Raw genomic sequence first — 17525 nt, forward strand, 5'->3', positions numbered from 1 at the left:
ATACGAAATTGATAGAGTAAAAAAAATTAAATGGAATTGAAATGAATTATATGAGAAAAATTTTAAGCCCTATACCTTGTATACCTTGTATTACTTATATTTTCCTCCAATACAAATATGAAAAAAAATTGAAATAATTGTTTTAGAGTTTAAAAATAATATTAAAATCGGTAAGAAATCCCATATGGGTAGAAAGAGAATTTGTCTGACTGTAACTTAAGGCGAACAAAAAGGATATTAGCAGTAGAGATACATAGAGGATGTGTCGAACGGTACCCGTGAAGATATAGGGAAATCTTTACGGGTATAAGGAAATCTTACGGGTACCGGTGAATCTGTCCCACCGTACCCGTAGGGGATAAAGAGGGCCCGTTGCACTTACGTGTTTAGGCATAAAACGGGTTCAATCGATGTCTCCATAGGACATGCTCAAACAAAACAGATCACTTCAACTCATCTAAAGAGATAAAAACTGGATATAGGCACATATTCCTTTGCGACTCAACCCGGATTCATCCTAGACTAGCTGCATTTTTTGCAGGGTACTTACGTATATTAGAGGATGCGTTTTGGGTTATTTTTTTCAAAATATGCAGCATTGTAATACGACTAATATTATTGTTTTTGTTTGGGTTTTTGTATAAGAGGAAAACGAACCATCACACTTTTTTCGTGATTGGCCTATCACAGTTTTGCCATTAAAGCAACTCAAGTAATTAAACAGAAATATGTATTAAAATTAACAAATTTTGATTTAGTTTGATGGCGGCTTCTCAAAGCAAAAACAAACTTTAGTGCCTTAGTTGCACTATCCAAATATGGTTCACCCTAATATAAAGCTGAAGTCTTACGTGCCCTATGTATGTATTTACACATTTTGCAGTTTCATAAATTAAATACATTAACGTGGCACATAAAAGACACTTAAAACAGTCAGGCACTTGGTATCAAAGCTTATGAACTGAAAAACGATGCATAATTAACTGTTAACTTTGACGAAGATCAAATTCGCAAAACTAGTTGTTGTAAATATTTTACATTATACAATATGTATGTAATAAGTACATATGTATATGTACATACAATATAAATTTATGGACATAATCATCGCAATGGATGCCCGTCAAGAAATTGTTTAAATTAATGTGAAAATGTGTATGTCGAGATTCTGTCTTTGTAACCCTATCATGAAAGAACTGCTGAATGAATTGATTAGAAATCAGTGCACTGAGCCAACGGTACTTTGAAAAAGTAGGCAGTTTTTTGGATAATTACGTTCATATAGAAACCATTTACGGGTAATTGCGGAACTATCAACGGATTCTTTTGGATTAATTTGAAATTGTTTGCGTTACTTTGCGGTATTTTGGTATTTCTGGATAATTTTGGAGTTGTTTTCTGAACTTTTAGAGATCATATCGACGATGTGTCGGTATTATTCACCATCCTAGATTTTGTAATCATTACCACTCTAATAATTGGGTTCAGACGTTATTATACATACATGTAAATAACAACTAAAAGCGCAGAAGTTATTAATCACACATGCCTAGAAAACAAGCATGAATATGAGATACAGAAATGAGAAATAAATAAGCAACTATTCGAGAAGGCTGTTCGTGAAATATTTAGACCCTAGAAGAAATAAGCAAACGGCGCAACTGAGAGTATAAAAGCAGCGCAAGGTAAGGGATAGCTTTAGCCTATAAAAATAATTTTTAACAATGAATTTATAAGCGACTTCAGCATACCCAGAGACGCGAAGCAATTCCTAAACTTCTGATTGGGAAAAGACCCATGGAAAACAATCTGACATTTCCATATTTTTCCTACAGGCATGTGTTTTTTTTTTTTTTTTTTTTTTTTTTTTTTTTTTGTAAGTATGTTTATCACATACACACATTGTAAGTAAACTCAATAAAAGCGAATGAGGATAAACAAAAAATTAATGTTGTCCCGACGCGTAACGAATTAACGCAGAAACAACTCATATTACTCCAGTATATGTAGATAAAGCCAATTGAGGACGCAGTCAAAGCTTTCTACGAAGAACTTAACATTATGCTGCCTTCGAATTCATTAACTTCTGTTGCTTACTCAATTTTAAAATTTTTGTTGCTTAATTAAATTTTTTGCTCAGTTTTTGCCTCGGCTCAGTTCTACTTTCATATTTTGTTTTATGGTCAAAGCTGTTAAATGGCTTATACCAGCTACTGCAGTCATTGAAAACATACATATGTAAATATGTGTTTATGTATATCCTGGCCTTTTACTTTATCGATGTTGTTGCTATTTCGCGAATTTCAGGCGCACCACGCACAACTCAAGCTTAATGAGTTTATCGCATACGTCGCACCTCTCATGATCCTGAAAATCGTTCTATATCTTGTACGTGCGAACGTGTGTGTGTCCTATGTACATTTGTCAGTTAACAGCAAACACATTCACACGTTCAGCACTCAAAATTATTAAACTTAAATGCATTTTTCCAAGGAAGCCCCAAAAAAAGTAAAAAAAAAATCATAGATGTCCATGCGCTGAAACCTTCAAAATTAAAAAATCCAAAGTACCACGCATCTGTAAGGACGAGGGTCGGAAGACACTGCGCAAATACATTTCCACGTTACGTAAATGACCATTAGACCGTTTCGAAAAGGGAGGGATTTTTATTACAAAGAGTTAATTCTGCTAAACTAAAATAAACGAGAATAATATTAAAAAAATCAAGTAAAGACGGGACTGTCTTCGGCTGTGCCGAAGACTTCATACCTTTCATAAATGCGGCTGAACAATAATCTTATCTCGTTCGTAATCTCCAAGTAATGCGCTGTATAAGATAAGAAATATATAGTGAAAAGATGTACATACCTAAACGATTTTTAAGATAAATATAAAATAAAAATGGCAAAAACCCTCTTATCTGAACGATCGGTTGTATGGGATATATATTATATATAGCTCCGATCGAAATAAGTTTTACAGGAAATCTTCTATGTTATATTAGAATATATATCACCAAGTTTCACGTTTTTATATTGGAAACTAAGGGAGGAATGGCCAAAAATCTTTCTATCTGAACGATCGGTCGTATGGGATATATATTATATATAGCTCCGATCGTAATGATTTTTTCGTGAAATCTTCTATTATATATTAGAATAAATATCACCAAGTTTAACGTTTTTATATTGGAAATTGAGGGAGAAATGGCAAAAATCTTTCTATCTGAACGATCGGTTGTATGGGATATATATTATATATAGCTCCGATCAAAATGATTTTTTCAAGAAATCTTCTATTATATATTAGAATAAATATTACCAGGTTTGTCGTTTTTATATTCGAAATTGAGGGAGAAATGGCTAAAAATCTTTCTATCTGAAAGATCGGTTGTATGGGATATATACTATATAGCTCCGATCAATGTGATTTTTTCAGGATATCTTCTATGATATATTAGAATATATATCACCGAGTTTCACGGTAATACTTTCTAAATTGCGGCAGAAATCACCAAAATCGTCTTATCTGAATGATCGGTTGTATGGGAGATATATGTTATAGTGGTCCGATCCTACCGGATCCGACAAATGTTTAATATAATACCAAAATGCATCCTTGTGCCAAATTTCATTGAGATATCTCAAAATTTGAGGGACTAGTTTGCGTTCAAACAGACAGACAGACGGACGGACATACGGACATAGCTATATCAACTCAGTTCGTCGCCCTGATCAATTCAGTATACTTAGTGGTGAGTCTATCTTCTATATTTCTCAACGTTACAAACACCGGACCAAAGTTAATATACCATTTCATGTTCATGAAAGGTATAACAAATAAAATGTAATAAAGTAAAATAAAGTAAAATTAAATAAAATAATATAAAATAAAATAAACAAAAAAAAATTAAATAAAAAAGAAAACAAAATAAATAAAATAAAATAAATAACTAAAATATAATAAAATAAAGTAAAATAAAACAAAATTAATGTTTTGATACATTTAAAAAAGCAATACGGGCAATCCCCGATTAAATCATACAAACATACAAAATTGGTTAATTCGTTGTAGTTCTCTAAATAGAACAAAAAATAGCAACAAAACCAAAGTTTCTTTGAAAACCGCCGTACGAATTATGCAATGTGTAAGGGATTAAAATATGCAAAAAGAAGGCAATTGGAAAAAACTTTACAACAACTAAGGCATGACGTAGCTGAATGCGTTTATAACCATTTCAACTATCGTAGGAGTGGGGTCCGACTCCCACTCCCGGGAGAAAAAGCTTTGAAGAGATTTACAAGGTATAATCGAAACAGCTGTCGCCTTGTCCGTCCTGATGTCACGTTGCTTAAATTTTTCCCAAATTATTAAATAAATTATAAAATTAAAAAATTGCTTCAAATAAATGTTTTCATACATTAAAAAAAGCAATACGGGCAATCCCCGATTAAATCATACAAAACAAAATTAAATTAAATTGAAAAATTAAATTAAATAAAAGAAAAGAAGCGAAATCACAATAAAATTAAATTAATTAAAATGAATATAATGAAATAAACTAAAATAAAATAAAGTAAACTAAAATAAAATAAAATCAAATAAAATGAAATAAAATAAAATAAAATAAAACAAAAATAACATAAAATAAAATAAAATTAAATTAAACTAAACTAAATTAAATCGAATCAAACTTAATTAAATTAAATATTAGATAGTAAAATAAAACAAAATAAATGGCATGCAATAAGCTAAAATAGGATCAAATAAAACAAGATTATATTAAATTAAATTAAGTAAAATTAAACAAAACCAAATAAAATAAAACAAAGTAAAAAAGAAAGATATAATAAAATAAGGGAGAAAAATAGAATAATAAAAATAAAATAAAATAAAACTTAATTAAATTAAATAATATAAAATTATATAATGCAATAATAACCAAAATCATATGAAATAATTTATGGTAAAATAACTTAAAATAAAATAAAAATAAATTAAATTAAAATAAAATAGAAATAAAATTTGAGACAGAACCCGCAAGCATTGAAACGAGCATGTCTTTTATTTTTTCATTCAGGGATTTTCTGAAGTCAGATAATGGATTTTCACTTCATGTTTTCATAGAAACAAAATCGACCCTTAGATGATATATGGGCGCTGTAGAATAGCGACGCACGAAAACGGAACTGTAGAACCAAAATCGACCCTCAGATGAAATGCTCCTTTTCGTTCTCTCAAAAACCCGAAACCGGGTATTAGATTCGTTGGAACGCTTATGAAGTAAGTTCCTTTGCTGGATGGTGATACGGGCACAACCGATATATCGGGGGTTTTTGAATTAAAAGTACGGCTCTCCGACTTAATTTGATGGAGATAAAATATATTAAAATACTAAAATTGCTCAAGCAAACCACAAATTATTTCTTCTTTACGCGTACAGTTCCCAGCGGGTTTTGGGGTTAGAATATACCCGCGGTAGATATGTCTGTCGTAAGAGGCGACTAAAATTCCGGATTCAAGGGGTTGCGTAGCGCAACCCTTTCAGGTTGCCAGCGCAAAATATAGCTTCTCCAAACCCAGTTGTCAACCTCACCTATTCTTGGGGAATCCTGTTTCATTAACTGCCGAGTCTATGGCGACCCCGAACTCCTGATGGATGTAGGGGGTGGGAGGGCGGGATGATCTAGAAGGTGTAATGTGGTCGAACAAATCGTTCCCGAGATGAAACGTACCGGATCTGCATCGATAACACTTCCCAATGCCTTCGGGAAGTGTCCTTATCACTACAACAACAACAACAACGACTCGTAAAATTATTGTTGTGAATAAAGATTATGAAAATCGTCAACTTAAATTACATTTTTTAGTGCGGTCTCATTCGTCCGAAAAGTTCAAGGACTTTCAGATTTTATTTTATTTATTTTATCTGGTTTTGGATTATTCTTCAAAAGATTTTTCCAGGAGTCACACACAAACAAATGTCGATAACCAAACTGGAATCTTCACGATATATTGAGATTATCCAGATATGTGCAGGCTATTCGGTGCAACCTTTAGAAATATTTTCTCAAATTTCAATTTATCCAAAAAAGTAGTGTCAAATACTTTTGCCAAGAGACATAAAAAACTGCAACGGTCTAATATATACACTTCCACATATAGCTTTGCTTAAATGTATTTTAAATATTTTACTTTTATTTAGTTAGCATGATTTGCGAGATTATGTTGATGTTGTTGTTGTTGTTTTTATGTTGTACGAATATGCTTGTTCATATTCCATTTTTATATATTTTTAATAAACTTTCAAGTTCAAAGTGGCTCCGCGGTTGTACGTTCTGTCATGCGGCGTCTTGGCTGCATGAAAATGAATTTTTTGTTTGTAGTAAATTAAGTTTGTTCTGTCGTCATCAGCAATGGAAGCAATAACAACAGAAGGCTCTTATTGAAGCGCTGACCAGAAATATGTTGTGGCCTTAGCCACCATTGCCATCGTCATCATCAATAAATGGCGCAGATTGTTCCCACGCTTTGCTTAGTGACCAAAATGTTTTGTTGCTATACGCGTTTGTTATTATTGCATTGGCTAAATCTTTGCAACAACCGCAACTGCTCCCCAAAGTGTTAAAGCATTTGATATTTTTCAGTTTGCATCCATTAGTTTACACTTCACGTATGCTAACGTCCAACGAGTTACCGCAAAATTATTACAACTACAACAAAAATAATAAAACAACGCACAACGTAGCACTCAATGAATGGACTTGCAATGCAGGGTCGCCCCCTTACAACACTTCCACCAAATCAAAGGTTTAGTAGCTATGCCACTCAATTCCTGCGGCGAAACCCCACCATCGCTACTTCACCAGCAGCACAAAGCAGAACCCACGACTGTCTTTCAGCCTTTCAACAGTAGCCAAAGTGGCAGGAGCACTTTGCGGTTACGCTTGTGGGATTGGCTGGCATATTAAATGAACACAATAACCAATGAACTTTTTAATTGCCTTTGAATTTGCAAAGCGAACGGACAGACTAATAAACCAACCGTTTGAGGGCATATAATTGGAAGTTGGGCCAGATGCGACCTTGCGAAATTCAATGATATCCACGCATTTAAAGATAGTCTCTCCGTTTTGCAGTTTATTAGCTACTTTTTGTATACAAAAACTTTTGTATTCAAAACTTATAGCAGGATCTTTATTTGTTATTTGGCGCCATATTTTGAGGTAGGAAAATATGACCAGGAGACTAGTAGAAGCTGTCTATGCTCTACAGGCAAATGGTGGAGTTGCCCCAAAAGGAAATTTGAGCTGTTGAAGACGGACCCACTACTAGAATGGAGTTTTGTGATGCATAACTAAGAGTTGCCCCAGTAGTGGGGCGGTAGGGGTGAAATAGTTTCAAAAACAATCTATGCTGTCTCTAAATGCTTCTGAAAACAATGCCGAAACATTTCGAAACTATCACGAAAATGATTTTGAAATGATCCTAGAACCAACCCGAAACAGTATCCAAAGAAGATGTCGCAATGATTCCAAACTACTCTGAAACATTTCTGTAATTATCTTAAAAATAATCCCGAAATTATGCCGGAATAGTCCCGAAATGATCTTGAAATAGTCTCGAAACAAATTAAAATGATTCTTAAAATAGTCCCAAAACTATCCCAAATTTGTTTTTAAATAAAAGAAAATAACTCAGAGATGGTTTTGTCGGCTCGAGGTCAAATTTTGATTTTATAATAAAAACAAGTAAGGAAGGCTAAGTAAGGGTGTAACCGAACATTACATACTCAGTTGAGAGCTATGGAGACAAAATAAGGGAAAATCACCATGTAGGAAAATGAACCTAGGATAACCCTGGAATGTGTTTGTATGACATGCATATCAAATGGCAGGTATTAAAGAGTATTTTAAGAGGGAGTGGGCCATAGTTCTATAGGTGGACACCTTTTCGAGATATCGCCATAAAGGTGGACCAGGGCTGACTCTAGAATTTGTTTGTACGATATGGGTATCAAATGAAAGGTGTTAATGAGTATTTTAAAAGGGAGTGGGCCTTAGTTCTATAAGTGGAAGCCTTTTCGGGAAATCGTTATAAAGGTGGACCAGGGGTGACTCTAGAATGCGTTTGTACAATAAGGGTATCAAATGAAAGGTGTTAATAAGTGTTTTAAAAGGGAGTGGGCCTTAGTTCTATGGGTTGACGCCTTTTCGAGATATTGCCATAAAGGTGGACAAGGGATGACTCTAGAATTTGTTTGTACGATATGGGTATCAAATGAAAGGTGTTAATGAGTATTTTAAAAGGGAGTGGGCCTTAGTTCTATAGGTGGACGCCTTTTCGGGATATCGTTACAAAGGTGGACCAGGGGTGACTCTAGAATTAGTTTGTACGATATGGGTACCAAATAAAAGGTGTTAATGTGTATTTTAAAAGGGAGTGGGCCTTAGTTCTATGGGTGGACGCCTTTTCGAGATATCGCCATAAAGGTGGACCAGGGATGACTCTAGAATGCGTTTGTACAATATGGGTATCGAACGAAAGGTGTTAATGAGTATTTTAAAAGAGGGTGGGCCTTAGTTCTATAGGTGGAGGGCTTTTCGAGCTATCGCCATAAAGGTGGACCAGGGTTGATTCTAGAATGCGTTTGTACATTATGGGTATCAAACGAAAGGTGATAATGAGTATTTTAAAAGGGAGTAGGCCTTAGAGCTATAGGTGGACGCCTTTTCGATATATCGCCATAAAGGTGGATCAAGGGTGGCTCTCTAATATTTTGCGTCAATAAGCCAATCCAATTACCATGTTTCAACCCTTTTTTCGCATTTGGTATAGAATTATGGCACTTTTTTCATTTTTCGTAATTTTCGATATCGAAAAAGTGGGCGTGGTCAGAGTCAGATTTCGGCCATTTTTACACCAATACAAAGTGAGTTCAGATAATTATGTGAACTGAGTTTAGTAAAGATATATCGATTTTTGCTCAATTTAGCGTGTTAATGGCCGAGCGGAAGGACAGACGGTCGACTGTGTATAAAAACTGGGAGTGGCTTCAACCTATTTCGCCCTTTTTCACAGAAAACAGTTATCGTCTTAGAATCTAAGCCTCTACCAAATTTCAAAAGGATTGGTAATGTTTTGTTCGGCATATGGCATTAAATGTATCCTAGACAAATCAAATGAAAAAGGGCGGAGCCACGCCCATTTTGAAATTTTCTTTTATTTTTGTATTTTGTTGCACCATATCATTACTGGAGTTGAATGTTGACATAATTTACTTATATACTGTAAAGATATTAAATTTTTTGTAAAAATTTTCACTTAAAAAAATTTTTTTTTAAAAGTGGGCGTGGTCGTTCTCCGATTTTGCTAATTTTTATTAAGCATACATATAGTAATAGGAGTAACGTTCCTGCCAAATTTCATCATGATATCTTCAACGACTGCCAAATTACAGCTTGCAAAACTTCTAAATTACCTTCTTTTAAAAGTGGGCGGTGCCCCGCCCATTGTCCAAATTTTACTTATTTTCTATTCTGCGTCATAAGTTCAACCCACCTACTAAGTTTCATCGCTTTGTCCCTCTTTGGTAATGAATTATCGCAATTTTTCGATTTTTCGAAATTTTCGATATCGAAAAAGTGGGCGTGGTTATAGTCCGATATCGTTCATTTTAAATAGCGATCTGAGATGAGCGCCCAGGAATCTACATATCAAATTTCGTCATGATATCTCAAAATTTACTCAAATTATCGTGTTAACGGACAGACGGACGGACATGACTTAATCAAATTTTTTTTCGATATTGATGATTTTGATATATGGAAGTCAATATCTATCTCGATTCCTTTATACCTGTACAACCAACCGTTATCCAATCAAAGTTAATATACTCTGTGAGCTCTGCTCAACTTAGTATAACAACAAAGTTTTTAAGTATTTGGGTTACTCCGGTCAATTTGACCTATTGTGTGTTCCAGTAGGAAATAAAAAGATGGTGATTATTCCACTGTTGCGGCCCTACGTTTCGATAGCCGTCCTAGCTTCTTCAGGGGTGAAGTCTATTTATTTTCAACAATAAAATATAAGAAATAATTACATTTGTTTTGGTCACAATTTTTGAAATTTTTTACATCAACAACAATAAGGTGTCACAAAACAACAATTTTAGCTAAACTAATACTAATTAAGGTACAAAAAGGACGCACATACATATATACACGTAAACAAAAATTAACTCCACTCACACGATATTTTTTATTAACTCTAAAAATTTTTTGGTACCACTTGCAATGGGCATCATAGTCATACTAAACATAAAAATATTATAAACATAAAAGATAGCTTGCTGCAATCGCTTCTGTATGCTCCTTCTTGTTTATCGTGATTTCCCTTTTTTGCATTATTCGGAGGCTCTCTAACGTGTATCGGACTTTTCCTCTTTTGTTTTTGTCTATTATTGTGGTATTCGCGAGATCAGCTGTATGTCGCAGTGTTGTTCTTTTTCTTCTGTATGTCAGCTTCGTGTTCTCTTAGTCTTACGCTCAGATTTCGCTTTGTGGTCCCAATATATACCCGGTTGCAATTTTCGTTAACTTAGTAATAATTTTCGTTAACGGAATAATCACCATCTTTTTATTTCCTACTGGAACCCACAATAGGTCAAATAGCCTAAAAACAAAATATTAAAACAAGGTTTTTGTTTTGTGTTCCGATATATTTTCAACAACCTTCGGTAATCATCAGCAAGGGAACTATATCTATAAAAGGAAATAAGTCTTTATGGGAATAACTAGGTAAATACAAACTGCGCATAATTCAATTTTTTATATGGAAAAACACTTGGACACCCTATGGGAAAAAAATTTCAAAAACCAAAGCGAATGTTGATGAGTTTATAATAAGCACTTTCAAAGACTTAAACTGATTTGGCTACAAACTGCATGCTCACCACAGGGGTGTAGCCTGAAATTTTCCTTGGGGGGGTTCAAAAAAAATTTGTTTTTCAGTTAAATAAATAAAAAAAAATGTTGCCTTTAGCTTTAACATTAAAGTACGTGTATTTAGAATATGATATGGAAAAGGTTACATTAAAAATTCAAGCGCATGCGGCGGGTTTTCTTTGCCATTTCATCTAAAACTTCATCAACGCTAACAATTTGATCACGGTGGATTCTTAGTGATGCACAGCCATCCAATCGATTTTCTCTCATCGTGTTTCTCAAATAGTTTTTAATCAGCCTAAGAGTTGAGAAAGTTCTCTCGTTCGTTGCCCTTGTTACTGGAAGCATACACAAGATTTTCAACATGTCAACATTAGGAGAAGCCACAGAATCGCATGCCTGTAATATTAAAAAAAAAAAAATGTAAGGCGCGATAACCTCCGAAGAGATCTAAGGCCGAGCTTATCTTCCAATTTGCGTCGTGCTCCTCTTGATTTTCCCTACAAATTGGCCGGACGGGACCTACATGTTTTATGCCGACTCCGAACGGCATCTGCAAGGCAGATGAGTTTTCACTAAGAGCTTTTCATGGCAGAAATACACCCGGAGCGCTTGCTAAACACAGCCGAGGGGCGACCCCGTTTAGAAAAATGTTCTTCTAATTTAAAAACCTTATTTCTAAAATTTTTGATGTTGCTTTGCCCGTGGTGCGAACCGATGGCATAGGGTGTGGTAGGCGAAGCACGCTACCATCACACCACGGTGGTCATAGGTAAATTGATAAAAAAAAACCAAAGTACCTTCTTCAGGAATAAGTAGAATTCATGCTTTTTGAGCCTATGCATGGGATCTAACGTATACGTATATAAAATTCAAAAGAAAGAAACTGATCGAATAGAAAAAAATTTTATTTAAAAAAGTCATATCTACACCGAAAAAACACTAATGTGTTTTTTACATTTTGAAATGTGAAAAACACATTATTTTCTCATTTATTAAATAATTTGAATTTTATATTTTTGAAATGTGTTTTTGACATGAAAAAAATGTAGATATTACATTATGATAATGTGTTTTCCAGATGGAAAATAATATCAAATTTGCATTATATTTCAAAATAGGAAATGTGTACTTCAAAAAGATGCTGTAAATTTAACATTATTGAAATGTTAAAATATTTGCCTTTTCATTCCGACGAATGTAATCGCTGTTGAGGCAAACGAGGAAACGCCTGCATTGATTATATTCACGCATGCAATAAGTTGGTTGATTTTAAATCAATATCGATTATGTTCATTTAAGCAAGTTGGATCATTGAACACGATCATGTTGCCGAATGTAATCGAACGCTGTTGTGTTCGATTTTTTCTGTTCTCTGTTATGATATGGTCGTTAGGCAAATTTACAAGGAAACTTCTTTGTGAAATTATAGTAAAAGTTAACATGTACATTTGTATATTTAATAAATTGCAGAATTATTATGAAACAGAATATGATTAAAATATATAAGTGTTCACTTCGTACATACATATGCTAGCATATTAAAAATATAATATCACCAACAAAGTAAATACGTAGCAGAATTATAAAGAAATTTATTAACATAGACATAAACACATCAAATATTTGAATTGAATCAACCAAAAAAATCAAATGATCCTGTGGCAAGGCGGCGGGGGGGGGGGGGGGGGGGGGGGGGGGGGGGGGGCTTGTTTAAACCCCCCGTCGCTACGCCCCTGGCTCAAAACATTCTGACAACTCTAAATAAAAAGTTCGAAATCCTCTTAAAATTTTCTGTAATTTTTGAATATCTCGGAAACGTTTTTGAGCTTAGTATGCATAGTAACACTACTAAATTTATTGAAATTTTTTCTTAAACTGTCGAAAACAAAAAAGATTTAATCGAAGAAATTTGACACAAAATTGTGACTTTATTTAGTTGTTCGCTGCTGTTTATGTAACGCTCCGCGAGAAAAGGCCCCTATCTTGTAAACAAAAACATTTTTTTTAACATTTTATTACAAATTAAAGTTCGTTCTAGAAATTGGTAAAAATCAATATCTGATTTACTTTTATGCATGGCGTCGTGGTTTGGTTCTAGGTGTTAGTCCCGGGAAAAGCAATGTGAAAATACTTTAGAAATCTCCTTTCTATGCAAGGTCGTCCCACGGCAGTGGTTTGACAAACATTGCAATTGTATTTCTGTCATGAAATGCTTCTGAAATAAAATACATATGCTTTGCAGCTTTTTAAATAATACTAACTACCAACGGTTTTTACCCCCCAAAGCCCGCTAAACAGGTACGTGGGGCGCATTCGCATGATGCACGTATTTTTTAAGTTTGTTTACCGAGTCATTGATAGGCAGGGATTTGTCAAGCGTCGAGATCTAAAACTGTTTAGCTACAGAGAATTTTTAAACTCATCAGCTAAACTGTTTTTGGATTGATTCTGACCTATCTAAATGAACTGGAAATTCCAGATCCATCGATGCATTCTCTATTATCGGTATAACCAATATTGTAAAAAGGGTTCGTAACATTTCATGAAGGTTGAAGCCCCTAAGTCAAAAAACCCCATATAATTGATACAGGATATGCTTGTTAATCGAATAGGAGGCTGGCTGAATCCTTCCACGTGAAAAACACATGTATTTACATTTCTTTAATTCACATGATTTAAAAGGCTTCACTTCATCAGCATACATCAGAATGTTTGAGGACGCAATTGTTGTAGAGATATCATTAATGAATAGCAAGCATGGAATCGGGCCATGATGGCTACCTTGAGAAACCCTCAAAAAACCACTCTTTGGCTCCTGTTCAGAAGTTAAGAAGAGATCCAACGAGTGAGACTCGACTGAAATCCAAACTGATCAAGTTTATTTATACGAAAAATTTAAAATTAATGCAAATCTAAAGACAAGATCGTCTTAAATCTTTGCGGAGGTGATTATAATATTATTATCTTATTTTTGAATCGTGCAGCTAAAAACTTTCTGAGGCAAAGATTCGTGTTAGGATAAACTACGCCACTCAGATACTTTTAATTTAAGTAAATAATTAAATTTGTTGAACACAAACACTGTTGTACTCGTTTTAGGCTTCAATTATATGTTAAAGAAAAATAAATTGAATACAAATTTTAATGAAAATTGCCTATTCATGCTTAAAGCGCATGGAACGAAATTACTTGCAATTACCCTTTGGTTTAACAACCTTTGAAGCTATGTCGTATGAGCCACTACTACAAACCGTTTGCAGAAGTTCATAAAAAATGCTAACTAGAAATTGTATTTATTAACTACCGCTCATAAAACAATCATTCACAAAAAACTTTAACTGCAAGTCATTAAGTCGTAAAAATCTTGTTGGCACATTAGTGAAATGCAATATTTGCATTTGGAATATGGACACTGAGTGTATTTTAAACCACCAACTTAAACGTCGTATGTACACATACTTATATATTAAGTAAATGTACGTAGTATATATGTTTGAATGTTCAACGGATTATGCATTTACGTAAACACATCTTTATTTACATAAACTATAACGTCTGTAGTTACAGTAAGAAAGAGAAAGAAGGCACACGTAATGTATATGGAGTATTCCATCCCATTTCGACCAATTTTGAACACGAACCCTTAAGAACTGATTGGCTGAAAGTTTTTCTTCTTTTTCTAGCTTACGAAAGACGTTTCTCAGAATTTTTTCAAATTTTTTCATCCAACTCAAAAAAAGTTATGAATTTAAAAAAAAAACACCGTTTTTGTTTTCAAAATGCTATAACTTTTTCAAAAATTGACCGTTTGGGATCTTTTTTTTTAAATTTTTTTTTAAATGTACTTTTCGGAAAAAATACAAACAAATTTTTAAAGTTTTTTTTTTTAATTTTTCAGTTTTTCGAGATTTTTCGAATTTTGCCATTTTTTTCAATTCTGCAATCATCCCCACTAATCGCGGAGTGGGCCGATTTTTTTATATTATTTTTTATTTCATTGAAAAAAAAAATTTTCCTGGTTGTTTTAATCGTAAATTACCACAATATATAAAGAAAAGAATACTTAAAAATCATTTTCTTACATTTTTTTGTTATATAAATAAAATTGATAAAAACAAATTTTTATTTTTGAATTTTTTTTTTTTTATCAATTAAATAAAAAAAAGCTGTCCACTCCGGGATTAGTGAGGATGATTGCAGAATTGATTGAAGTTTTTTATGAAAAAAAATGGCGAAATTCGAAAAATCTCGAAAAATTGAAAAATTAAAAAAAAAAAATTTTTAATTTTTTTTTGTATTTTTTCCGAAAAGTACATTTAAAAACAAATTTAAAAAAAAAAGATCCCAAACGGTCAATTTTTGAAAAAGTTATAGCATTTTGAAAACAAAAACGGTGTTTTTTTTTAAATTCATAACTTTTTTTGAGTTGGATGAAATAATTTGAAAAAATTCTGAGAAACGTCTTTCGTAAGCTAGAAAAAGAAGAAAAACTTTCAGCCAATCAATTCTAAAGGGTTCGTGTTCAAAATTGGTCGAAATGGGATGGAATACCCCATATGTATGTACATAAGTAGCTGCCACGCCCAAAGACGTTGCCTATAACGAATAGAAGTGGCAAGTCATTAAAAAGAAATGCAAAATAAATATGGAAAATGAAATATATTTAAACAAAGAACTATCTTATAAAGGATATCTATTACTTAAATAAATGTTGTGAGTAAAGTAATAGATATGTATATACGGCACGGTATACCTCCAAAGGATACAGGTCGAGCTTCTCTTCTAATTTGCTCTGTGTTTCTTTTCATTTTTCATATAAATTGGCGGTACGTAAACTACTTGTTTCACGCCGACTCCGAGCGACATTTGCAAGGTAGATGAGTTTTCACTGAGCAGCTTCTTGATAGCAGAAATGCACTCGGAGTGTTTGCCAAATCACTGCCGAAGGGTGTCCCTGCTTAGAACAACTTTTTTCTAATTGAACAAAAAACTTGTTTCTAAAATTTTGATGTTGCTTTGTTCGAGACGTGATCTTCGGTGTGGTAGGCGAAGTACGCTACACCACACGATTTCACTCATTTATTCATTTCCTCAATATAGCTCAAATAAAAGATGTTGGTTTTGGAAGAACTTGAAGAAAAGCTGAACTTTGTCATATAGATTCATGACGTCGTCAACCATCGAGTGCTTTATCTGATGAAATATTAGAACCTTGAAAGCTGTTTTCCAAAAAAGAAAAACACTGTCACGAAAACTCATAACAAAGTAAAGGAAATCACACATAAACACACAAACCAATTCATATTGAGGGGTAAAACTCCTCAAGTATACCACCCATAATTGGGGATTGAAAATGTCTCTCCTATTGCTATAATAATCAATTTTTTTATTAAGTGATTTCCGTAGTTTGCAATGAATTTAGTGATCTTTGAAAAAGATATGTTTTTCCATCGAAAAACTTAAAATACTTTTTAAAAGTGTTTTTTTTTTAAAGAGACACCCCATTCCGTCTCTTTAAAAAAAAAAGAACTTTTAAAATTAAATTTTTTTTGATAATTATTCTAACTTTCCAATGATAAATATAACGGAAGCATTGGAAATTTGGTATACTAGTGAAACTTTACCCCATGGCCTATCTTCATCATGTTCTCAGACTAAACGTAGACACGTGAAGTTTCAAGTTTGTAGCTGTTAAGGTGAAGAAGAAATTGCGCAAATCTGAGCAATCCGTTTTATGGGATATATATTTTATGTATATTTGACGGATCTTGACGATTTTGTTATATAATCTTGTATGGTACATACATAAATATCTCAGGAACTTTCAGGTTGTAAGCTGTTAAAATGAGGAAGGAATCAGACGAAAACTTTTATCTGAACAATCGATTGTGATTCGTTGGGATCGGTCCCAACAAATGATAAATCGGACACCAAAACAACCCCACTCGCCAAATTTCATCAGGATATATCAAAAATGTAAGAACTTGTTTGCGCACAAAAGACGGTGAGACTGACGGATATTTTCTATATCAACAACAATAGTAAAAAACATTAATTAAAAAAAAAATTTATTTGATTCATGTTTTGAAGCCATCAACTTTCTCGTACAATGCTTACCTCATCTAGCAGATAACACCCAACAAAAAAGCATACTATCTAGTTTCCCTTTTCATCATCATATTTTTGAGAAAGCTGATTTCACACAGATTATTTCAGGTAAACTTACTTGTGGTGCAGCACATCCAAGTTCGTTTTCATCTACACTTAAAAATAAAGCGGTTATAAAGGTCTTAGGTCGGTTTGTATAAAAGAAATAAATACTGTACATTTACTACCTTTTGCCGGAGTTTAAGGGAGTTTGTTATAAGGTTTATCGGTTACGGGAGCAACAGGGCCGTCACCAAATTCCTCTTCTTCGTTTTAACTCTCACGCCATTTTTTTCTTTTTTTTTTTTGGTAGGTATTTATGAGTTTGCATTTTCTAACGGTAATAAGAATAATAATAACAGAAACTGTGCTATATAATGAATGTTTGCATTTTCTACATGTAAATCGTTATTTGCATATATCACACAT

At 33.4% G+C, this 17525-nt stretch overlaps 1 protein-coding gene across 2 annotated transcripts in view; it reads right to left on the reverse strand.

Moving 5' to 3' along the window:
- The window catches only part of Sp1 (transcription factor Sp8), a 151260-nt gene that overhangs the window by 28613 nt on the left and 105122 nt on the right, over positions 1–17525 (reverse strand). The window lies entirely within an intron of this gene.

The sequence above is a fragment of the Eurosta solidaginis genome, chromosome 4 (genome assembly GCF_040869045.1).
Source record: "Eurosta solidaginis isolate ZX-2024a chromosome 4, ASM4086904v1, whole genome shotgun sequence".
In the NCBI taxonomy this organism is placed as follows: domain Eukaryota; kingdom Metazoa; phylum Arthropoda; class Insecta; order Diptera; family Tephritidae; genus Eurosta; species Eurosta solidaginis.